Raw genomic sequence first — 16,088 nt, 5'->3', positions numbered from 1 at the left:
TGGATGTAACTATGACTGGAGAATGACAACAAGTAAAACTGTTCATTTCCTCCTAAAGATTGTTAGTGTCACTCGCTCTAAAGAGTCTTCTAAACCCACAAGTTATTTGGTAAAATCTTTAGTAAAATCCCTGTCTAGTGAGAAAATAGCTGGTATTTTTCAAAAGATCTTTATTAGGAAACGAGGGCAGGAAGGGCGTGGAGGGTGGGAAACCAAATTCTTTTTTAAAAATACTGAAATCAATTCGTCTGTTATTTTAAATAAAGCGTTGGCCACAGAATGGCAAGAATGGCACAGTTTAACTAGTCCCTTTGTCCCCTGGATGTATTTGAGGAGGAACGTAAAGGCATGAAATCCCACCTTCCTATTTAACCCTTGGTGACTTGTAAGTCAGTGCATCCTCCAGTAGAAATAAAGGGGATTCATTTCTCGTATTAAAGATTATTTCATCTCATTATATGTGTACAGACAAAAGAATAAAATCTCCAGGAGGTCTTTTCTGAAAGAAACATTCATTTATGAAAATGAGCTGCTTCCCTGACACCTCCCCCACTCCCCAGGATCTCCCACTAAAGAAAGTAGTATCCCTTCTCCCTGTTGAAGCTTCACTAAAACAATAAAGGGATATTTTAAAAGACATAAACCCAGAGATAAAGGAAAAGGGAAAGAAGACAACAGCAAGTATATTTGGGAAGGTACAAAACAAACAGTTGAGTAGCAAATTTCTCAGCAGTCCCCCAAAAGCTGAATGCTTAATCAGTAGTGGAGAAAGTAGGGAACAACCTGATTCACATACAGAGTCCCTCCAAATGCTTAGGTGCTGGAAGCCCTGGATACTTGCAGAAGTGGATGAAAGTAGGGCTAAAAAGAGGATGATTTGTTGAAAACTTGTTTAGGAAGAAGTTAGAGCCCTCAGGTCCCCTCCCCTATACTATGTAGCTGGGTACTATCGACCCCTACCAGTAAAGAAGTTAGGGGTTATTCTGTGGAACCAGTAAAACAGAGTCTCAGGACTGGGGACACTAGGTATAGTCGAGGATAAAGCAGAATACGGGAAACAGAACTGGAGTTCAAATTTAAATACCTTTTCCGCAGAGGTTCAAAACCAAAAGAGCATTGGATTTCTCAATAAAATATTGGAAGCTAGAGGCAGCAGGAGGATGTCTTCAAAATTCTAAGGAAAAAAAATGATTTCCAACCTATAATTCTATAGCCATTAGAATTAACATGGATGGACCTGGAGATTATCTTACTAAGTGAAGTTAAGTCAGACAGAGAAAGACATGTATGATATCACTCCTATGTGGAATCTAATTTTTTAAAAATGATACAAATGAACTTATTTAGAAAACAGAAACAGATGTGCAGATATCGAAGACAAGCTTATGGCTACCAAAGGGGAAATGTGGGGTGAAGGGATAAATCAGGAGCTTGAGATTAACATACACATGTATACACTAATATGTATAAAATAGATAACTAATAAGAACCTGCTGTATAAAAAATAAATAAATAAAATAAAATTTAAAAAAAATACACACACTACTTATATATAAGATAGTTAACCAACAAGGACTTACTGTATAGCACAGGGAACTCTACTCAATATTCTGTGATAACCTGTATGAGAAAAGAATCTGAAAAAGAATGAATATATGTATATGTATAACTGAATCACTTTGCTGTACACCTGAAACGAACACAACATTGTAAATCAACTATACTCCAATAAGATTAAAATTTAAAAAAAAAGGAATTAACCTGTAAGGGTATGTAAAGCCGTTTTTAGGCATGCAGGCTTTTTTAAAAATGTATTTCCTATGTATGTTTTTCAGGAAACTACTGGAAGATATGCTACCTCAAATGAGAGACTAAACAGAGTAGGACAATGACTTGGATTCCAGGAAACAAGGGATCTAAAACAAAAGGGAGGCAAAGGAAATCTCAGAATGGTAGTAAAGGGGGTATTGCGTGACGGCAGCAGCTTCAGCAGTCTAGACTGGAGTGGGTCTAGAACGTACTGAGAGATTTCTTAAAAAAAAAAAATCATCGATAGCATACTCCAAATATTTGAATATATGAAGAGAAAACGTACACCAGGGGAAGTTTAGAGTTGATTTAGACAGAAAAACATAGAAAACAAGGAGAGTTACGAATTCCAAAAAAAAAAACCCAAAGTATTATTCCAGAAAGAAAAAAGTAAATCTGGTAATTTACCTGGCCCATCTGTGAATAACATTTACATAGTCATGAGCATGTAAACACTGTTCTAACCAAAATGATAATATATCTGTGTCGAGCTGAGAGAGGAAGTATGCATGGGGCGGGGCTGGAGGGTGGTGCGGCTCTGAGGGCAGGAAAAGATACCAGTTCCTCATCTTGCACAGACGTCAATGGATAGGGCTTAAAACTAAAAGAATGAGAAGAGTTAGATAAATATGTGATTTAGAGATATGGAAGTAAATTCCAAGGGAATCTGCAAAAAAAAAAAAAAAATTGAAAGCAGTTGCCTCTTTCTTAGCAGTGGAAAATGATAAAGGTAGAGGACTACTATTTTTCATAAGAAGTATTTTGGAATTAAATTTACTCTACATTTTGTGTATGAAGCACTCTGATAAAAGTAAAAATAAAATTAAAACAAACAATAGCCCTGCCCCGAAGACTCGACAATCAAGAGAAAGACGCTGGTAGCTGGAGGATTTTATATTTTTTACACAGAAAAGGTAATTCAAAAAGGCTGAAAATTATAAGTAGCCCAATTACACTTCATGGTTATTGGGAGTAAAGGAGGGGGGGTGGCAATTGGAAACTTATACTCAGGTGCTGTCATCCTTTTCCTAAATGTACCTTCAGTAGCTGAAAATAGGGATTCCGTAACAAAATGCAAAAAGTTTATATTTAAATGTGATTTACAGACCCGCCCCCCCACCCCAGAGGTCTCTTTCACTAGACCTTATTTGGAAATTTGAATGTCTCCTCCAATATTGCTCATAAAACCACACAGGCAGTCTGCTCAAATCAATGCGAGCTGGATTATTTTCCAACTTGGAGAATTCACTTCAGTCACAAAATTTTGAAGTTTAGAACTCTATGTTATGGGCAATTTCGTTCAAGGAGGGAGGCTTGGATTTAGTTTATTTGCTCAAGAAACACACGTTTGTATATATAATCAAGTATTGTGAGTATACAAAATTAAAAGTATATAAAAAGTATGTAAAAAATAAAGTATTCTTATAGGTATATATGTGTATGTGCAAATGTATGTATGTACATTTATTATGTCAAAGGTATATATATACATTGTGTAAGTTATTCCCCAAAACATATTACAAAAATATCATTAGCTGTATGTTTGAAAAGAGAAAATGGAGCTAGGTACATTGAGAGGCAACAGAACACTAAGTTTTTCAGAGCACAGTTCCTGGATTCAGATCCCAGCTCTACCACTTCGTAGTTGGGCAAATCACTTAACCTTTCTGTGTCTCTGTGTCTTCATCTATAAAGTGGAGATAACAATCGTGGCAACCTTATAGTATAGTTGGGAGAATTTAATGATCCAATACACATAAAGCACATACAGTAGTGGCTGGCACATAGTACATATTATATCACGGATGTTGGCAGTGGTGTTAGCAATACCTCATGATCCATCATCTATAGACCCCTCCACTACTGAACACAAATGCACACAAGTACATGTTCACGCGGGTATTTACAAAACCTTTCTTGTCTTTGAATTAAAACACCTACATTCCCATCTCTGACCTTTTCAGTAGGAAAAAAAAAAAAAAGACTACCAGTAATATCAAAGTTTTAAGGATGGCAAAAAAATTCCTTTTTCGCTCCTCCAAATAATGCCTAATTAAAGGCACAAATGCTGCTTTAACTACTATATCAAATTCCTTGACACTTTGTCTCAGTAATTCCATCTCTTTTTATGTTTTGACCTTACATTAAATCAGTCAGATCAGCTTCTTTTGAAGTTAATAGTAAAATTAACTTTTGTTCTTATTCATCTTACAATTTTCATAATGAAATATAATGTCATATAGCCAATGAGTGCTTAACAGTTCATTAAATTGAACTTTCATAAAAACACTAATAAATGAAATAAGTATTACTTATGTACTGTTAATAATTGATTTAATAAAATTTCAAAGAAAGTAATGTTTGTTTTGTACAAAATATTTCAAATAATTTTCACTTTGGGGAAAATAGATTTATTTAAAATTTTTCCTTTCTAACTTCTATCAATCTAATGAAAAGAAGAAAGCAATCTGCCCTAACAAAGCCAATCAATTTATTGAGAATATTAAACTTTATAAGCAGTTGAGAAGTATAGGAAAAGATACTTTCAATTACTAAGAGCTTTTTAATAGGAACTATGTTCTATTGATATAAAACTTATCCTCATCATATCCAGTTTTATGGATAGAGGACTCTGCGATATATACTATCTAAAGGAAACAAAAAATCCTATATCCAACCTACGATAAATAGACAAAACAGTTATTCTCCAAACTGTTTTCCTGTATAAATGCCAACTGGAAAAGAATTTTTACATTAACACAAAATTGTAATGTCTTCCACGAAACACTTATATATATAAATTTCTCTGTGTGAGCAAAGCAGATAATAAACCACATATCACAGAACCTCCTCAGTGAGAATATATTTCACTGGGTGAGAAGTAAAAAGTATAAACACTGTAAAAGTTATTTTAATCTGCTAGTCTCTTAATTCATAACTAAAAACTCAGATTGTTTTCTCATAAGTAACATTCAACATAATTTAAAACCACAAAAGTCAGATTTGCTTATCTTGGAACATTAATACAACCTGAGACTCACCTCTCCACAAATAAAAACGATTTCAAAATATAACATACTTTACTGGACATTTGAATATTTTAAAAACACGGTGCCTTTTGACTCCTACCTACGTGCTCCATAACCAACTCTTTTAATAAACAAAAAGTTTGATGAAAGGCCTGCATTCACTAAATGATAAATGATAAACTCCAGTCTCTACCCTGTCAAACGCTAAACTCTGCAAGCTTTCAGTGCTAAGTATCTCTATGTCAGTTGTTTATTTTTCCTTTCCCAGTGATTGGAGGTTTAAAAATATTATATTACTTAAAGTTAGTAAATAAGAGCATTCCACTGCCAAATATTTGTACAAGATAATGGAACGGCTGACATTCTGTTAAGAATCCACCGGGACTAAACTACTAACAGTCCAAGAGCACTTGTGCTTAGAACACACGTCCACACAAAGCCTCTGTTTTAGCCAAGTCTCAAAACGATGTCATAGCAGACACAGGCTTGGTACTTTCTGAAGGCCAACTATTCACCATGTTCTGTGTGTCTTTACAAAATTTTCCAAGAAAAGGCAGCATTAAATTTCCTCTCTTTTAAGAATTATAAATGAGATGAGTTCAGTCTAATCTAGAAAAAGCTAGAACTATAAACAAGTTTTTGAAGAAACAAAGTCTTGGCATTCCTGAGCCCATGCAGAAAGGTGAGCTAAAGTAAGAAAGTATCGGTATGCTGTGGTCCTTTGTTCATGCTTACATTTGAATAAATACATAGAATAATCTTTGTAATAGTGTATGTTAATTTACTCCCCTTTTCCATTTTATTTACACTGGTAATTTGTTGAGCTAGTTTCTCTATCGAAGATGTTGGTGAAGTTCAGATTAATAAGCGTTTGCTTCACACGCTGTTCAAACTCTGAGACAGAGAAACGTATTATGCCAAAATCAGAGGGACTTAGCCAGGGGCCACGGGTTCTCGGGGGCAGTGATGTATATTGTGACAGGTAACACATTAAGGGTAAGGCAATAAAGCAACTGGACACGCTAGACAGGTCACCATGTATATATAGCTTCTGTTGCTTTGTAAGCCAGGTCAGCTAAAGTCTGCATGCTCGGCCCCATTGCAAAAGATTTACAGGGTGTTTCTGGTCTCGGAAGAGGTTGTTTCTATGTATTACTGGGCTATTCCTCAGAACGCAAGACAGGAGTCCCCATCACCAGAACCTCGGCAGGAAAGTACAGAGGAAGTATCCTAAGCAACACAGTCAAAGAACACCAGACTCAATTCTGATCCAACTCATGCCTCTCAGACACAAACGCGGCCAGATACCTCACAAACACAAGAGGAGTGAGTCCATTACCACCGGCGTCTTTAGGACAACATCATTTACAAGACAACAGATTAGGAAATTGGAAATTTTAAAGGATTTTATTAGGTAGGAAGGGAATTCATACTTTAATATCTGCAATAACTTTTGAATCATTCTATAACTATATTTGTGAAAGTATCTTCTAAATCACTTTATTTTGTTTTACCTTTATTTTCAGACAAGATATACATTTTAACTTACCTTTGTACATTCTCCAGAAAAACCTCAAACCTATTTGTTAAAAAGAGTATTAAAGGGAAATGTTTCCATTAAATTTTATAAATCCATGAATACAAATATTTATTATAAGTGAAGAGGTTCATTCTTTTTTTTCTTCTTGATAAATCTATTCCAGCAAAAACACTTTCTTCCTGAACCAAAAATATGTATTTTCTTTTTTAAAATAATAAAGTAGAAGAACACAAGCTGATCCACAGTCATGCTTAATGTTCAGGGAAAGAAAACCATATGTGAATAATGATAAAATCACTAAATTGTCACCAAAGTTGCCCAAACATCAGTAATTCAGTCTAATTGGTAGAAGGAACAATTTGAATTAAATAGCATGAATTACAGATCAATTTTAGAGAAATGCATGCTTGTTACAACAAATATTTTAGCTATAAGAATATTGAAAATTGATAAGCAGATCCTTAAAGACCTGCTTTTATAAACAGATTAATGATGATTTGAAAGGAGCATATCCATTATCTGTAGGTAAGTGCTTCTAACATGCTTAAAAAGTTTGTTCTCAAACAAGTTAAGCAGTTCTACAACAATCCTCTGCTACTAGTCAATTGTTTATGGAACGTTTTTTTCCCCTGAGCCTGGGAAATTGTGGCAGCATTCCAAAGAACTACTGTTCAAACCATTCCACAAGAGCCCTTGGCTGGCTGGTCTCCCTAAGGGCATCCTAGCCCCACACCCAGTTTCCTGGTGCCTACTTTAGCTTACTAACTATAATTTTGCTATTAAACCTGAATTAAATACATCCAGATTAATAAAATTTTGTTTACAATGTACATCTGGGAAAAAAATTCTAAAGCATTAGCTAGACTGTCCCACCTGAAAACCTTTATTCCTTCATCAGTAAAGGCACATTGTTAGAATAAAATACGTCTTCCATTCTCTCTTCCATCATTAAAAAGGGTTCTCTAAATGTGAAGCCCCCTTAGCCCAGAGTGGCAGGACCAGGTAGCTATCTTCTCCCAGGTAAATGAGAAAAAGGCCCCGAAGAAAGCAAGAACAGACACTGCTTCCTGGGTTATGTAGCAAAAGAGATATCCCATCACTCTGCAGCTCCCAAAACTTCACACTGCAGAGTATGTGCACAAGATATATTCAAGACATCTCCATAATTTGGCCCTAGGTCACACAGCCAAGTCTCAGCCTTGTAAGACTGGCACACGTCTATCCAATGACCTACACATGCCCTTTGCCAAGCACTCCATGAGCTTCTGAGTCTTTTCACAGCTGCTCCCTCCACTAGCCTTTCAATTCCTCAAAGTCCCTTGCTTCCCCTGCAAAGGCCCTTCTCCCACCTCTGCCCATGAATCACCAGCCATCCAAATTCTGCCCTCCCCCTCAGATCTCAGTTCAAATGATTCCTCATGTCCTTGTATTAAATGCTCTTGGTAGAACAAGGCTATCTATTGTTCCTTACAGTTCTTTTAAAGTACTTTAATAACACAAAAGAGAACTTTTAGAATTAAAATATTTTAATTACATAAGGCAAACTTCTCCAAGTCTTGTTAAAAGTTATCAGTCTGTGTCTTCAACTTGGCTGTGTAAACCCTGCACAGAACCTGAAAATTTATAATATTTTAAATGCTTGTTTCCTAGAAGAGGCACTGAAAAGATTCATATTTTTACTTAACTAGCAACAATTCTTACATTGGCACGTATCATCTAATAAAATTTCAACTTTCTTAAAGACGTTTCTAAAATGTCTTCATAGTTGTAACCATATTGCGGAAACTTGTAGTTTCCAAATTTTAAAGTTTTAAAACTAAAATAATGGTAATCTAAAGAAAGTTCAGGGATAATCACTTATTTCCGAATAACTCAAATGCAGTGCTTAAGAGGAATACTAAGCGATACAACTACAGTGTTTATACATTTTAAATAAAATTTAAATTAGTGTTTCTGTCATGTGAGCTGAGAAGATTCATCTTAATCTGAGCACATAATTGGAGTCCGTAATAACCCTTTAACTGAATAAAGGGGGAAATGGGGACTTCCCTGTTGGCCCAGTGGTTAAGACTCCATGCTTCCACTGCAGGGGGCACAGGTTCGATCCCTGGTCTGGGAACTAAGATCCCACATGCCATGCAGCGAGGCCAAAAAAAAAAAAAAAATCCCTTCTACGAATAAAGGGGGAAACATATGGATCACAATTCTGAAAAAGTAGGTGTTTTTAATTTAGGAAATTTCATGAAAAAACCCTTTAATTCATAAGCTATTATTTAGTCATCAAATTCATCAGATATTGCATATTAAGTAAATATTCAACCTCATTTTTCTATACAGGTTTTCTGAAAGCTACTTTCCTCATTATAGCTTAAGCGACTTAATTCTCTCGTCTTCTACATGTGTCATTTGCTTGTCTATTGATTTAACTCTGTTTCCTGAGTCATCTAGACACTGATATGATTTTGAATGAATAGCTACTGTTTTACCTTGGCCAAAGGAAGTCAATAGATGTTGGACCCAGATGTGAAAGCAAAAACTCTACACAATTGCTGAATTAACCTCAAGGTAGCATTTGCTGAACCTGTAACCAGCAACCACAGCAGAATCACCCCTTCAGAGCACGTGCTGCCTGAGAAATATCTGTCACTGAACCCTGAACAGACTAGGGATATTCACCAAATCAATGGGTATAGATTTATATGGCTTATATTTAACCAAAGCTATCGCAAATGTATATAATATGAAACAATATATAACAAAGCTTAAAATGCGTACCATGACAGAGTATACCTAAATTATACCAAAGTCAGAAATACAAAACCTTGAGCCATTCATACTTCAAACCCTAAAGTAAGCAAAAAGTCCAAAGAACACTCAAGATCCTGTCACAAAGACCCACCACTAAGGGCATGAATATCATGACATTTCCTTTCAGAGACGTCTGCTTGTGTGCTTTTCTGGGGTATAATTAGAGACAGTCAAACCAACATCACTGAAGAAACAGAAAGGTTAATGGAACTCTGTCCTGGGCTTTGTGTGCATACAAAACCGAGATGTGCAAGCTGAGCCTCCGGATGCAGAAATGCCTACGTCATCTTCAGTTTCCTCTGCTTGAAATTTTTGTGAGTTTAACAACTAAATTTTAAAGCTATAGCTCTAAAAGAATTCTAGTTAACATGTCAAAATAAAACGCATATATTGAAGGGATATGTTTCTATTAGATGAAAAACGCATACATATTGAATAATACCCCGTTTCCTCATGTCAAGTAATACAAACATTACTATCAAGTGCAAAAATTCGATCTCAGCAAAGTCTGCTGAATTCAGCTGCCTTCCACTCAGTCCTCAAACCCTAGTCTTAGTCTAGACCTCGTGCATGGCTTCCAAAGACTAGGGTATAACCACTAACCAGCCTTCCCAATGCCTCCAGCCCTTAATGTTATCATTTCATTAAATGCTGGAAACACCCATTGACTCTCTATAGTCCAAGGGATAACATCAGACCCTCCTACAAAGACCTTCATGGTTGGACTACTTCATGCGCTTTTCACTGACACCATAGTTACACGGAACTTCTAAGTTTTGCCTAAACTTGCCATGTTCTTTCATTCTTCTGTATCTTTGCACATACTCTTCATGTGGCTTCCCTCCTCCACCAGAATACTCTTACACATTTTCAACATCCAGCTCAAATAAAGACTCTCCTGCCCAACCTACTGGAAATCTCCAACCGCTCCTTGTTCAGGGTTCCCACACTAATTTATTTATAACCTTAATACTGTATTGTGCTGTGATATTTTCTTTGCAGTCGCCCATTTCATCTTTGTATCTCATGTCTATCACAGACTGAGTACTCAGTATATGTTTACAGAGGGAAAAAGGAAAGAGAGGAGAAGGACAGAGAGCAGAAAGGGAAAGAGAAGTTGTTTGATTCTTGGACAGGATAAGGGAGAACGATGGTCGAATTTTTAGAGTTCCTTCCTTAATAAGGACATTAAAAGATTATATTTTAAAAAACTGAATGACTACTGAATACCTTGGATTACAGATGAAGCATATTTAAGTTTTATAGAAATAGTGCCATTAATTAATTAAATGTATTCCAGTCACTGGGCGTTGGAATGAAACACATATAGACTTGTATAAGTTGAATCTGAATGCTAGTGAAAGCAGCTAGCAGGTGTGTATCTTCAGGCATCCTACTTCCCTTCAGGTGTAAAATAAGTCTAACCATATAAAGTTGCTATAAGTATTTTCTGAGAAAACAGAGTGAAACTCTGGGTAGATGCTGAACGTGCAATCAATGATATGATGGACTTTGATTTAGAAATAAAGGTGCTAGGCTATCAACCAAAACTATAAATAGCAAATAATAAAGATATTTAACTTAATAATTTAATTTTAACTTAATGGGTTATAAGGAGCTGTATAATTATTAAATGTATAACTAGTTAAAAGAAAGACTTAAACAGAGTCAGTAGAAAATTAACTACTATTTAAAGATATTCCTGTTTTGCATTATGATTTTAAATAACAGAAAACTGAGGATGGTTAATTTCTCCATGGCCATTAAAAACGTACTTGATTTCTCTTAAGAGAATCATTTCAAATCTGATTCAACCACTGGATATTTTAAGAAAGCTTTAAAAGTGCTTCCACACAATCACTAGCTATGTGCAAATTCTCTGGGATAATAAAAGTGAAAAAAAAAGAAAAGAAAACCTTCCCTTTTAAATACAAGGTACTGATCTTAAACATGTAAGGCGCAGGCAACTTAATTTCTGACGAGTGCCTGACAAGTTGTGGTTTGCTGGCAGCCGAGCATATATTAGCATCACTCTCTGACAAATGACGATCTCCTGACGGTGACGTTCAGCTGTTGTCGATATTGTAAACATGTCTGTTCAATCTGTTTACATTCCCCCTGAGCTGGCACTGCCTTCCTAATGCCTCTGTTAATAGCAAGGTAGAACTGCAATAACAAATGAATTTCATTTAGTCTACAGCTAAAAGCCTTGGGAAGTACCCATCTAAAGCTTGAAACCAATTTCCATTTAGCTTTAATTTCTCTTGTAAAGAGAAAAGGAATTTCTGTTACCAAAATTACTTTGAAAGTCATGGCACATTCAAGCTTATCTTCCTATTCATTTTGGCTTGTTTTCCCAATATAATTAGAATTTAATTACTTGTAATATCCTCCTATATGTATATAAAAGTTGCTGTTCTGTGACAGTTTCATATTTATTAAGAACAAATCTGGTTAGAGCAGGGTTGCCAAATTCAGCAAGTAAAAATACAAGATGCTCATTTAAATCTGAGTTTCAGATAAAAAATAATGTTTTAGTAGATGTATATCCTAAATATTGCATGGGACAAACTTATACGAAACTATTATTTGTCGTCTATCTGAAATACAAGTTTTATTGGATGTCCTGTAGTTTATTTAGGAAACTTAAATTAGGGTGTTTTAGCAATCTGCATCTATAATTCAATAAAAGGGTCGACTTCGTGACCAAGGTTCACCAGAAATGTTTTCCTACAGGTGGTCTCTTAGCCTGCAGTTGTTTTGTTGGAGGGGTGAGCGTGGGAAGGCAGGTCAGTTATAAAGATCTGTTTTGAGCCTCTCTCACTTTTTCTTGATCAGTCTGATGAATAATGGCATTTTGACTTTTGCTTAAACAGCACCATAGCCCAGTTGCCAGACCTTTTCTTAGTAATCATTCAAGAGCTGTGGCAGCTCTCAGAGATACTGGTGGTCTTTTTTTTTTTTTTTTTTTAAAAAAAGCTTTCTTCTCTAATCTGGTTTACAGGTCTTAAAAGTGAAGCGCGATTTTGAGTACAAGGAAATGGACAAGTTGGATTGAATGCATTGGGCTTATTTAAACATTTGTATCCAAAATTAAGGAACCTCCTAATTAAAAAAAAAAAATTAGGATAAAAAGCTAAAGGATAAGAGGCCCGCATACCACAAAAAAAAAAGCTAAAGGACATAAAGGAAGAAATCATGTGAGTTTCGTTGCAAACATTTGCCAAAGACCTGACATCCTGTCATATCCTGCGTTAGTGCTCACCCCTTTAACAGGCCACTGTTGTCAAAACCTATGTAACAGCCAGGCTCCTCCCTTAAAATCTCACCCTCTTCACTGCCTTCCAGACACCATCCTCCCTATCTGATGTGCTGGCCACTTCGACTCACACTGTTCTAATTTCCTGTCTATTACTCGATTTCATAAAAAGTTATTAAAGCAATAGGCAAGATGAATGGTTCATATTATCAAGTTGTTTGTAGTCCGGCAGTTTGGGCTGGTTATAAAAAAAGGGAAATTTATAATAGGAGAAATGCACTGGACTTCAAAAGTTGAGACATGTCTGTTGGAGACATCGGTAAAGGCCCAATGAGAATGGGCTTGGCAGTCAGAAACACAGAGGTCTGAATCAAAGCTTTACCTGCTAGTGCTGAGTGACCTTGGACATATTACTGAACCTCTCTGAACCTCATTTGTAATCATCTCTCTTAGATGATTGTTGTTGAGTTTAAAATGAAAGATCATAGGGAAAATGTTTTATACAATGTGAGATGCCTAATCCTTAAGATATACTAAGTATTAATAATTAAATAACACTAAGATACTTAAGCATTTAAGAAAAGGCAGCAATTACAGAGTAAAATAGTGAAGTTGTTGCAAACATGTTGTTCGAACTAGACTGTGATGATCTGAATACCATATACTCCATTTACTAGCTATGCAAACAGGCAAATCACTGAGCCAACCTGTGCTTCCTTTCCTCATCTATATTATGGGAATAATTATAGTATCTATCTCAAAATTGATTAATTAATGTAAAGCCCTTCATATAAAAATTTCATTTAAACCTCTACGAGTCTGAAAGCATTACAGTTTGTCAACACATGAGAAATGTTAACTACTTTGATTATCATCATCATCTTTGTCATTATTACAATTTCAGGAGGTAGTATTTCAGGCAAATTGTAATGGGCTGGTAGTACTGAAACAAAAGCATTAAGAAGAAATTCCCAGCTAAGGGACAGCAGGAGTAAGAGCAGGAAAGAACAGTCAGAAAATGAAGTAGGTAAGAAAGCTAAAAATGGCAGATGAAGGTTTGATTGCAGAAGAGCTTGACACAAGATTGAAGTGTCTCTAAACACTTCATTACCCAACCAGAAGTCTTTCAAGGTTTTGGAACAGAGGAGTAATGTGATCGCTGCTGCATTGTATTAACCGGCAGCACTGGTTTGGGGTAAATTAGGAGACAACAGAGGCAGGAAGTTTAGTTAGGGGGCTCTGCACTGTTTCAGCAAGAAGTCAGGAGAGGGACCTCTCTGGTGGCACAATGGTTAAGAATCCGCCTGCCAGTGCCGGGGACACGGGTTCAATCCCTGGTCCAGGAAGATCCCACATGCCGCAGAGCAACTAAGCCCGTGTGTAACAACTACTGAGCCTGCGCTCTGGAGCCCGCGAGCCATAACTTCTGAAGCCCGCGCACCTAGAGCCCGTGCTCCGCAACAAGAGAAGCCACCGCGATGAGAACCTTGCGCACTGCAATGAAGAGTAGCCCCCGCTCACGGCAACTAGAGAAACCCTGTGCGCAGCAACGAAGACTCAACGTAGCCAAAAATTTAAAGATAAGTAAAATAAATTAAGGAAAAAAAAAAAAGTCAGGAGAGCCTGAACCTGGGCATTCCAAATAAGAAAAGAAGGGACGGGATCCCGAGATTGTAAAACTAGAACCTACAGGATTTGACAACTGTTTAGAGAAGGAGGCTATGGAAAGAAAGGCAGAGAAAAAACTGCCTGAGAAGCAGATCAGATGCAGATCAGTTACGAGCAACAGGTAATTGGGAGCTGAGACCACAAATCATTCTTCAAGCAAAGGAAAGGCTGTGCTGGGTTTAGACAGAGTAACATCTAGGAACTTGCTAAGAGGAGACAGGCAGCCCAATGGGAATGGGGAACAAACTGCCACAGAGAGTCAACGAGAAGGAAAACCAAGAGCTGACGGCAGCCAGGGACACGTGGAACAGCGATGCACCAAAAGCTGCTTTGCGGAAAAGAGTACATCCACCAAAAGGGGCGGGATGGGATAAAGCAGTATCCATCTATGCCAGTCATTCTCCTGGAGGAGAGGCTGACCCCTTGGGACGGAGCTTGGAGCTCTTCTCTAGCCTCAGTACTCAGAGTAAATCTTATTAGAGGTCTTGTCAGACAGTAGTGAAATTGCCTATCCACGGTGTATACACTGGTCTGATGGCAAAGGCTAATAGTGCCTATATTCTCCATAAATGTTTGAAGAATGAATGAATGAACAAGTTTCTGGCCCTTAGAACCTCAGTCCTCCATGTCACCTGTGCAGCATAAGGTTCTTTCCAACATCACAAACTAGCTCCCATGCACAAGTCTCTATGACTCATCCTGCCCCAAGGAGAGCCCAAATTACCTCGTTATTTGTCAAATTGTTTTACTTGCACTCAAGCAATCTAATGGAATGCGTAAATGGTTTTCAAAATATGTTCCTAAAAATCTTTGAAGTTCCATGAAATACGCTATGCTACCCCACCCCACCTCCACAGTCCAGGGACCATCCAGAATCATACCAGTTGGGAGGAAGAAGAACAGCAGCTATATTTAAATTGGTTGTATACATAGGACATCGTTGAAAGATTGTGGTTTTAAAAAAGCATTCTGAGATTTTTTTTTTGAGTTTCAATACCTTATCCATCCCTTAAACTGTAAGTCTCATATAAAGTAAGTACTTTAGTTTGTTTAAATTATTGTCCAAATTTCTTGAATTGCAACATAGGTTCCAAACCCTTCCACCTCCTCTCCCCTGAGAGAAGAAAATTAATGACATATTATAAATAAAATACAGTCAAAAGCATTGTATACCAAAGTGAACAGAAGTAAGGCAATGGGCATGTCCCCTTTCTCTGCAGCATTTTCTGTTTTCCAATCATGGACCTAAAGAGTTATCCTCCACGAAGCCAAGTAATACATTAACACAGGTTGTTCTTGTGAAATGCAAAGCTTTAGTTCAGCTTCACACTAAGAGTCTGTTTTAATGGGCTTGGGATGGGAGCTAGTCAAGCCCTGGCGTGCGGGAGCTGTCTCCTGAGAGCCAATCTGTGCTCATCTCTCCCCAGCTCTGCATTCAGTAGTGGCAAGTTGGTAGCCTGAAATCGACCATGCTGGGAGTATTTACATCACAGAAATCTTCAAATGCTACAGATCAGGGCTTTTTTTCTGCTCAGATATCCAGCTTATCAGCACACCATAAAAACACCTTTTTTTAAGTTCCCTACAAGAAATGAGTGCACAGATACCATTGAGAACTACGGCAAAGAAAGGAATATACTCAATGAATTACTTTTTAGGAATCTGATATGTCTGCAATTACATGTTAGCAGCCTCAACCCCCTGGGGCCGTTAACATATAATATTTTATACAATCAATGAGCTTCAAAACTCTATCTGTAAACTGTATTTTTAATTGACTCAAGTTTTTAATGTTAAAAGAGGGTTTGCTAATTTTTGAATTAAAGGCATAATCATAGATTTTGGAATCATAGAGCTTGAGTGCTGAAGGGAATTTAAGAAGTAATTTAGTCCAACTGTTCCAGAATTTTTTAAAAAACAAAACACTAAAACTATAGAAACTGAGACTCATATCCACTAACCTATGTAAAGGCAG

General features: G+C 36.8%; 1 protein-coding gene across 1 annotated transcript in view; it reads right to left on the bottom strand.

Annotated features, from left to right (window-relative positions):
• The window catches only part of TSPAN12 (tetraspanin 12), a 66,163-nt gene that overhangs the window by 31,631 nt on the left and 18,444 nt on the right, over positions 1-16,088 (bottom strand). The window lies entirely within an intron of this gene.

Source organism: Orcinus orca, chromosome 9 (genome assembly GCF_937001465.1).
Source record: "Orcinus orca chromosome 9, mOrcOrc1.1, whole genome shotgun sequence".
Taxonomy (NCBI): domain Eukaryota; kingdom Metazoa; phylum Chordata; class Mammalia; order Artiodactyla; family Delphinidae; genus Orcinus; species Orcinus orca.
This window is presented reverse-complemented; position numbering and strand designations above follow the sequence as displayed.